The 10,344-nt window shown below is 35.5% G+C and overlaps 1 pseudogene; it reads right to left on the bottom strand.

Moving 5' to 3' along the window:
* Positions 1-5,956: 5,956 nt before the first annotated feature.
* LOC131071815 (scopoletin glucosyltransferase-like) lies at positions 5,957-7,913 on the bottom strand (annotated as a pseudogene).
* Between the last annotated feature and the right edge of the window lie 2,431 nt (positions 7,914-10,344).

The following is a 10,344-nucleotide window of genomic DNA, read 5'->3' as shown; positions in this document are numbered from 1 at the left end:
ATGTAAGCCATCCAACAATTGATGAAACTCCAATCCACAAGGTGTTGATTCATCTCCTTGTAAGCCCACCACCTATGTGGGCCCAACTGATAGTTTAAAGTTACAAAAAACATAGGCATGATAAATAAAAGCAAAGTCATTCAAACAGGTCAGTACTCCCACTTCTCGCTTTCTTTTTATAAATTCCTATTTTCTGCATGAGGATTTCTTTCAACTCTCTAGAGATATGTTCAAACTTAAAGATCTACTCATCCATTATATGAAGACTCTGATTGGAAATGAGGTTAGCTGACCTATTTCCTTCTCTATAGGTATGTTGTATTTTGATGTTTTCAAACAATCCAATCTACCATTTACATTTGTCAATTATCTCTCTGATCTCCCAAGGAGGAGAGATGAAAAATTGAGGCAGTCAATAATTAGTTTGGAATCTCCTCCCAAAATTACATTCTTTTTAGAGATATCATAAAGACGCTCAAGACCCATCCAGGTTTCCCAAACTTCCGCCTTGTTGTTAGTAGCAGTCCCCATACTGGAGCCAAACCCAACAACCAAGAAGCCATTTTGATCACAAATTAAACCTCCTGCCCTTGAGATCCTAGGGTTGCCTTTAGAGCAACCATCAAAATAACACTTAATCCATCCAATTTCAAGAGATTTCCAAAAACAAGAATTTCTCAGGATCATTCTTTGCCAATTAACATTCAAGAAGTTGTGTCTAATTCCCCAAACCTGTTTTAACCTGAGATCCAGAAGAGGGGGGAGGATTTTAGAGAAACCAGTAGACTCAACATTAATATTTGATCATATGTTATGACAACACTAAGCTCAAATAATGAGTCTTCAAGAAACTTTATTGCTTTCTCTTATTTAAAGTTTGGTGCCAAAAGTCTCAATAAATCAACTAGATCCCATGTTCGTGTGAATAGATAGTTTTGGACCTGTATTCAAGGCTCAACACGTTTTCTTTAGTTTATTGATTTTTTAACCAAATTATTCTTATTGTGAGCTTGAAAGGTAACAAACTTTTATTCACACCAAAATCAACTATCATCTAGAACATTTCCTTTCACTAGATTTTTTTTTGAAACAAATCTTGAATACATGCTACATGGGAAATTTTCTCTCAAATTCTAAATTGTCATCACTAGAGTGATGTATGTTCTCATCACTAGTTGATGTTTTGGGATTTTCAGCTAGTTCAATTTTATTATTAATAGCAAAAAAACCTTCAATAGTATCATTTTGGGGCTTCATGTCACATGCTTCTTGAAATGGGACATTTTTATAGTACACAAAAAAGTTTTAAATGTTCACCATGCTTGTAGTTCGGCTAAAATTTTTGTTGTTAACTTCTCATCTTCTTCGTCATGCTCCATTGTCATATATATGGTTTCAAATTTTATTCACATTTATTAATGACCATTTTGGCCAACACATTTGCAACTAAAAAAATAATAGTGACCTATGTCCTTCCTCATATTGGACAATGAAATTTATAAGACTAGATTGTGTACACCATTACTCTCATTGACCATCAAAGACATAATTTTCTACATTGCTATTACAATATTTTTAGCATGACAACTTCTGAAAACAAAAAGAGATGGTTCAAAATATTTGAAGTGTTATATCATTGAAATAAAGGTCAACCATCATTATACAAAATCTAATCTCAACAACAATTTCTAAAATCTTCACCTTTTTAACAAAATAATGATGTTTGGTATCCTCCAAAACTTGAACATTTCCACCATCAACTGAATTACCTTGCTCATGATGTCATCACTATATGGAACTTCAGGTGTTGTAACTCTTGTAAGTCTACTAATATAGATGGTGACTACAATTTTTACATCTTCATCTATGTGTTTCATAAATTATGGCTTAACTAAAGAATTCACATCGATGACCATGATACTTCACATCTCCATGGAATCAATTTATTCTATCTTAGATAAACAACTCTCTACTTCTTCCAAAATGAAAAGAAGTCTCAAGTTTCTTTCTTGTTATGTAAAGCTCCATTCCCTATTCAAGTTCCACGATTCACAAGAAGGTGAATACCACTTTTTAAATTTTTTCTATCACGATTGGATACAGTGATGAACATAAAACAAGAAAATCTGGAAACGATGTTATGCAACTTAAGAATTTATTATCGAGATTGACTTCTAAATAGGTTTGCAAGATCACTAGTGGCTCTAATACCACTTGCTGCGAAAAGAAGAAACAAGAAGTAGCAAAATACAAAGATTAGATTCAATAAGCCATTAATCTTTACAAATTAATACTACATTTAAATATGCTCATGGAAGAAGAAAAATACAATATTATGTAGGCACAAATATGCCTAAATTAAAGGATTTATAAAGATTAATATTAAATACAAAATAACATATAATTAACAAATATGATAACCTTTATTTTCAAGAGACACAAAATGAACTCCAATCTGCAATGTTAATGGTGGGACCTTGATTTCCCTTTTGTCTCTTGTGCATTGATAACTATCATTTCCTTGGGATCTTGTTTCCTGCCACTCCCCGAGGGTGGGGATTTACAATGTTTAAGGCTGGGGAAAGGGCCCAACTGGGCTCACATACTTTGGAACCATGTGTTGATCCCTCTCTTGTTGAAGATCCTCTGGGGGCAAATTCTTCCTGTTGCTTCTTTGTGCCTCAATACCATCATGATATTTTTGTTGAGCTTGAATCTAGGTCGTATGCTAATAAACTAAAAGGTGAAAGTCCCACAAAAATGGTGTTTCACCCTGAAGGACCTTCTCCTCTGACTACATGTGTTGTTAGTGAAAATAAATTTAAAGTTCCAGATGTTTTAGTCAACAATGCTATTGCGGAACTAAGCCTTTCCTTGGTGGGGAAGTTTGTGTCTTTTCGACTCGCTCTGGAACTAGTGAAGAAATGGGTGTCCTCTAACTGGAAGTTAAAGGGGAGTGTCTCTTCTAGTGCCATGGCCAATGGACTATTCCTCTTTAGCTTCACAAGTCAAGTTGACCTAGCCCATGTTCTTACGCAGGGGCCCTGGGTCTTTGGATCCTCAAACTACCTCTCACTATATAAATGGAAACTGAATCTTGATCCTTGGTCTAATATGTGTGCTATGGCTCCAACTTGGATCTGCCTGCCGAGACCCCCTCTGGAATTTTGGAATATTGAGGTTCTGAAAGGGATTGCAAACTCATTTGGTATGTATTTGGCTATTGATAGTATTACACAAAGTAAGTCAAGGCTTTTGTTTGCTCGTGTTTGTGTCAATGTGGCCATTAATAAAGTCTTACCCACCAACATTACTCTATAGAAACATTGCCAGGAAAAACAACTGACCTCTAACCTTGAGAAGACCCACCAGATGGAGAACAAGAATATGAAGGAACCTCCTTGGGCTAATAATGATCCAAAGGGAGCCTCCTCTTTGGGTGAATCCCCCCAAATTTTGATTGTTCCCTCGCGAGAGGATATTGTGGCTACTCTGTTCAAAGATAAGAAGACGAGTGTGGATGACCTTTCGACTTCTACATCTGGTGTTGAGTTGCCTAGGATGGGCCTTCTATCCCCTTGGAAGAACCTAAGAGTTCAATTCCCTTAGTTTCTAGTGAGATTATTATAGACTTGAACCAAAAGGAATGCAAGGAACAGAGTAAAAAATAAAGAAAGAAAAATGAAACCTTACCCAAGGAAAATGTGCCACCGATCTCTTCTATTTTAGGTGTGGAAGTGAGGAATACTTTGATGGTGACTCCCAAGAAAATGTTTAATGGAGGTTTTGGTAATCTAAAGGAAAACCTACAGATGCTGGTTTTTTTTGCTACTCCACCACAAACTAAGACAAAACTCTGGTTTGAGGAGGATGAAACAGAAGACAAAGGATGAGAACTACAAACATAACATCTATAACTACAAACATAAAGTATTCTTTATAGATCTTAGCAAACTCAACAATTGTCCCCACCAGCAAGATCACTCACTCTTCTTCTTCAGGGGAAACATCAATGTACTTTTCAACAGAATAAGATTTAATTGGATTCTATATTAAAGCATAAGATTTGGAGGAAATATTTGTATTTCTTGTCATCTGAATATGATTTCATTTATTAGTGCTAGCATTAAGGAGATCTCCTGCAAGGCACCATTCTTTGTAGCTATACCCAGATTTCAGACCGCAAATTTAGCGATGCTCACCCTGGATATGAAGCAAAAACTGAAAACATATTCTAGTAGGCATTTGTCATGAAATTGTACGTTTTTTGTTGTAAGCCTAGCATTTAAGTGCATAAAATTGGATTAGTCCCATTAATGTGATTCATCTGTCTCCTACTTTTAGATGCTATAGCAGGTGAGGGAATCATTTTGGGATTTGCAGTAATGCATATATGTTGAAAATAAGTTTGGGTTGGTTTCAGAGGCCGCCTAAGGGTGAAAAATTGAACCTTTTTGCTTAGGGCAGCCAATCTTTATGTTTGATAAGTCTTGGTATGTGCTTTGGCATCTCTTTCTACGACAAAATTTCTTTAAGCGATTGAAGATTTGTATTTATGAAGCTCTTGTTAAAAGATTTTTATGCATCCCTGACCCAATCCAACACAAAAATAAATCTGTTTTCTATTTACTCGAAATCATGGTGCCAGAATGGTGTTAACTTGCTTGGAGACTTACAAACTTTTAGCTTTTTCGAGCACATTTTTAAGCCACAAACCCCAAAGTCTGTGGGCATTGTTGTCTATCTCATTCTCCTGTAAGTTTAACATTATGGCTTTATTTTCGGTAGCTTGCCTGCAATTAATTATTCCAAGTCCAACCAGAAACCCTAGATGGATTTGTCCATTGTTAGTAAGATCAATTATTGCCACATAGTAAATTAACTCTTTAGTAAAATGTTTCTATGCCAAATACTTGTATGTTTCAGATCACACCTTTTTTAAATGTACAGAGAGAAGTTAACATGCAATTCATAGTGAATCCCAATTGCCCTGAATTTTAGTGATAAACATACAGTGACTTGTAAATGGGGCAATAACTCTAATACACGTGATTCCAATAATACAAATTAAGAAGCAGAGGTCGGAGATGCATCCATTGAATCCAAAACAGAGAAATTAAAAGCAGAAGAAGAAAATGCATCATCCTGGCCATGGCCACAAGTTCAAACCCTAAGCAGACACACAATTTAAAAGAAACAAGAGGAGTTTGCATGAAAGAGTAAGGAAATTCAGGAACTAAAAATTCAGCACTAGAACAACAAATAAAGAGAAAGCTCTGCACTTGCATCCAAAAGAGAAATCGTTATAAACCCTACAAAATATTGATCTGTAAAAAACAGAACCTGCAGAATTCTATAGGTTAATAGAGAAACCCATGTTTTCTCGAAAGTCACCATTCATTTCATGCTGCGGAATGAAATCGCCATGCAGTTGTTTGACAGATGGCGATTATAAGTATGCATGAAAATTCCAAACCTGTCTGCGGCCATTTCATACCACCCAAATGCTTTTAAATTCTTTAAGTTTTTACATACCTGATAGGGGAAGAGCACTGATAGATAATATAGTTTTAATAACTGTCATCTTATTGTCATGTTGACTTCCAATAGCCGTCATAGTGAAAACACCATTAATAAATTTGTTTTGTACCAATAGCCGATCATTTTTTAACTGATTCCACAGCGTGCATCGTTACTACCCAGAAGCCAGATCAATAGCTATAAGCAGTTAAGTCGCATATGAAAACAACTAAAAAAAAATTCAAAATCTGATATACCGTTTAAGATCTATAGATGCACAAAGTTAGCTATAATGACTACTTATGCTCTTCCCCTATACATAAGAAAATTCCCCTTCTGAAACCACAAATTTCATAAACCATCAAATTCCCAATGCCGATTTGATATTTAGCTTCCCACGGTTTAAAGGGGAAACGATAGCACATAGCAAAAAGTAGAGTCTTTACAAGGCAAGGACTCATTAACATTGTTTTGAAAGCTAATAAACTCAAAAATAGTGCTTAATAAAATTAGTCTAAACAAATTAGACAACAGAACGAAAAATTGAAACCAGGCTACGGTAGAGAAGCATGATTTAAAAGTGATAAAGCCTTATTCAATACTTCTGCTCAAGAAATTCGATTCCGTCTCCTCCTTTTCTTTGCTTGGTCTGGTATTCAACTTATGCATCTCACTTACGAAAGCTCTCAAATCCGTGGCAGAAGATCCTTCCAGTTTGACAGCGTTTGTAGCCATCAATTTCAATTTTTCTGCGTTCTCTCTCATCTCTTATCGTTTGTCTCCAGTCAGAGCCATTGTGACAGCCTTCTTTATACTTTCCTCTTTCGGAATCTCATCTCTGTTCTGGCAGAACTGAATTCCCACGCCTAATTCTGCAAAAAGCTTTGAATTGAAGTGCTGATCTCCAAACATGGGCCATGCGAGTATTGGAACACCAAGAGAAATGCTTTCGAGCGCAGAGTTCCATCCGCAGTGGCTTATGAAGGCACCCACCGAAATATGAGAAAGAATAACAAGTTGGGGCGCCCAACCGCGTATGATTAACCCTCTACCTTTTGTTCGCTCCAGAAAGCCCTCTGGCAAATATGTGCTAATATGATCAGTCGTTGACTCTGAAGATGCCGAGTCGATCTTTGGGGGTACTTTAATGGTCCAAACAAATGGCTGTTCGCTGGCTTCAAGACCTCTGGCCAAGGCATGCGTTTGCTCTTCTGACAAGGCCGTAAAGCTTCCAAATGAAACATACACTACGGAGCGAGGGCTATGCGAATCCAGCCAGCAAATCAGCTATTGCTCATCGATATCCGCCATTTTCCCCCTCGTGTTAACATTTCCTGCTCCGCTAGATAAATTTTGTGGATGAACAGGGCCTATAGCCCAAACTGGTTTACCAGTCAAAGTTTTCAAGTGCTGGACATATAAGGGCTCGAGATCATGGAAAGTATTAATCAGTGTTCCCGAGCATTTGCCAATCTCTTGGTGACATTGACGAACAAAACGCTGAATGGAGCTTGAAAGGTCTGGATTAAAGTAAGCAGGAGATACCTCATGTTTAAACAATCTGACAGGACGCGGCATATTCAAGCTCAGCACAAGACTGTCCTCCCCGTCTTTCTCCAAGGTGTTCTGAAGTATTGAACACGAAATGGAATGTATCAGACTTATTGCAAAGGCTCCGCAGGTATTGAATAGAATACAGCGAATGTTGAATTTTTGGGCCGTGTCTACAGCCCATCCCATAAACATATCGTAGACAATGCACACAGGAGGTGTTGCTGTTTGTTGGTGGAATTGCTGCTCCATCCAAATGCCAAAAGGGTTTTGAAGCTTTTTCGCCAATTCGAATATAAGACTTCTCGATTCGAGCGGAAGGAGGTCATTACTCTCGCATCCTTGTAAACCTTCCACGGCGGGCGTGGGAAGGGCTACCAGGCGAATATCAAGACCGTCATTCAGAGCTTGAACAAGGTAACCCTGCAGGCGCGAGACATTAGCAGGTGTTGTGACATAACTGACGGTGAGGCCGTTGGAAGCAAGGAGCTTTGCGAGGTCAAGAAAAGGAATAAAGTGACCCAATGCTGGAAATGGCACCGCCACAATGTGAGGCTTCTTAAATCCATTCATCTTCGCTTACCAAAATAGTTCACGTACTGAACCGATTTCGTCCTCGTGTACATATACGGCCGGATTTCTACATAGAATGATTGAAACATATTAGGAAGAGTATTCGCCACGCAAAAGAAAATTGTTTTTCTCCCCCAACATCAAAATCCCTTCCGTCACGGTGACGAAGCAAAATCCCTTCTGTCACGCCTGACGAAGCAAAATCTTTGTCATGGGTTCAACTTGCAATACAGGATAGCATTTCTCATCCTTTAAATCCACGAGTTTCTCAATCGCAGACATGGCTTGAACATGTTTTCATCAAATACAGTCAAACCTTGTTGAAAACATGAATTCTTTACATTCACGAGGTATTAAACTAGCAATTGGACCCATGAACATTCTATATAACCTTTTCATATTATATGGATATGTTTGAAGGTTCTTTCATAATTGAAATATAATATAATATCAATAGGACTCATAGGTTCAATGAACATTTTATAACTTTTTCATTAAGGTTCTATTATAATTGAAATACTGTATTTAAAAGAATAGATTATAAATTATAGAAGTATATAAAAATGATATGATATTAATTTGAGCTTTAATTGTTCAAGATAATTTGTCAAGTTTGACGATAGATTTGAGTGTTCAATGTTTATTTGAAAATTGGTTGTGTAGTCATCAATGTTTTAAGTGTAGACTATTTTAGATTGATGAAATTTTTGAACTCATATTGTTTACCCATGCATGTGCCACTAATTTAGGTACAAATTTTATAAAAATACGAAAGAATGATGCCTATTCATGGCTAAGACCTATTGGAGGTAGTTAGGTTAGAATCAAGTATAGAAATGAAAACCATGTTCTATTTGAATCCATCTAGGAGTTTTGAGATTAGATAGTTCCATATGACAATTGTCATTTGGTATCGACAAGTAGATATGGTATAGAATTACGATTGGAGGTTGCACACTTGTATGGTTGAGTTCAATATTTGAAATTTAGAGTTGAATCCTTTATTTTCTTTCAATTAGTTGTAAGATATCCTCTTCAAACCAACCACTAATATTTCATGCCTAGAGTCATTCATCATGTGTCAATGAGGGAGAGAAGGTGTGGGAAGAATTAGGTTGATAATCTCTTTGAAGCTCTTTTTGTAACAATATTGAACATATGTTTAAAGACAATAAATTGTAGAAAGGGAAAGAGATTAGGTTGAGCTTGGAAAGAGAAATTATCTCATATGCATTCCTAAATGTATTAAAACTCTATTATCAACGTGATTATTTTTCTATTTTCAAATCCTTAATTAGATTGAAAATGATACAAAATATATGAAATTATGAGCTAACTAAATTCTCAATAGTTTATTAGAACCAAATTTTATATTTTTGAAATATGTTATCATAGTTGACCTCAACATGGATGTACCTTATAGGTCTCTGTGTTGAATTAAAATTCATGAAAAAAATGATTAAATTGGATCTTAAAAAATTCTCTTATACATGATGGTATACATGCACTCCATGCTCATGGGAATGAATCTACACCTTGGATTCTTAAAAAAATGAATTCCTTTATTGAAATCTCATTTATTCATTATTTAGGAAAGAAGTGGGCTTCATTAATCAGAACAACATGTGATAGAGATATTGCAAAACTTGTGCATAAAACATCTCTATATAGTAGACTATTTGTTTACATTTTTCTTATGCTATTCAACACATTCATGAAAACATACAAAGTTATGTTTTAATTTATGTACTTATTTTTGAAGAATCTACAATTTAATGGTGTAATGGTGGTTGCATTACAATGAGTTTTCTTGAATTGGTCACTCACATATATTGATTCTAAATTGATAACCTGTAAAACATAGTATAACAATATCGATTTTATTGTGTTCTATATTAGACTTTGTTTAAATAGAACTAAGGTGAACACATACCATACCCTTCTACTTAAACGTCACACTTTATAATGCTCAAACAATTAATAATAGTTTTACACCTTATTCCTACTAAAAATAGTAAATATTACACATCGTATATATAAAATCAAAGCCAAAATCAAAATGACTATTAAATGTACATGAAACATATTTTGAATGGCTAAAACATTTTCACTTGAAAAATCCCTTGTAATAGTTATCTCCACATGAGTGGCGTCATTAAAGAATAAATAAAGTTATTTATTACTTAATAATGTGGATAAAAGGGTGAAAGTTATTACATAAGAGGTAATCAACGTGGGATTAATGACATGCTAGACAAGTTTATCCAACAATGAAGGGTTAAAAAGTGAACATGTTGCATGAGATCCATGGTTCATGTAGAGGCATAGATGAATTGGATGGCTAGCACCCAATGAAGAATAAAAAAGTAAGCAATGTTTATTTTTCCATTGGGTTGAGTTTGGCTAAAACAACTTGTATATAGTTAACCTAAGTCACATACATTTTGTTGGTTTCTCTAATGGATTGCTTAGTTTCCTCTAAAGGTAAACCAATTCTTATACTCAAGGATATTGAGAGGTTGGAAAACGAAGAAGAAACTATAGAAGTTGATGATGGGGTAAGTGCACCAAGATGGTGAACAAAAAGGGGGTATAAGTTGGACAATTACTATTTGTAGACGTATAAAAATGACCATATTCCTAAATGAATATTTTATGTTCATTTCTCTATTTGATTAAATCCAATTTAATTAAATTATC

Source organism: Cryptomeria japonica, chromosome 1 (assembly GCF_030272615.1).
Source record: "Cryptomeria japonica chromosome 1, Sugi_1.0, whole genome shotgun sequence".
Classification (NCBI taxonomy): Eukaryota; Viridiplantae; Streptophyta; class Pinopsida; order Cupressales; family Cupressaceae; genus Cryptomeria; species Cryptomeria japonica.
The sequence above is the reverse complement of the archived record's forward strand: the minus strand, read 5'-3'. Positions and strand labels throughout refer to the sequence as shown.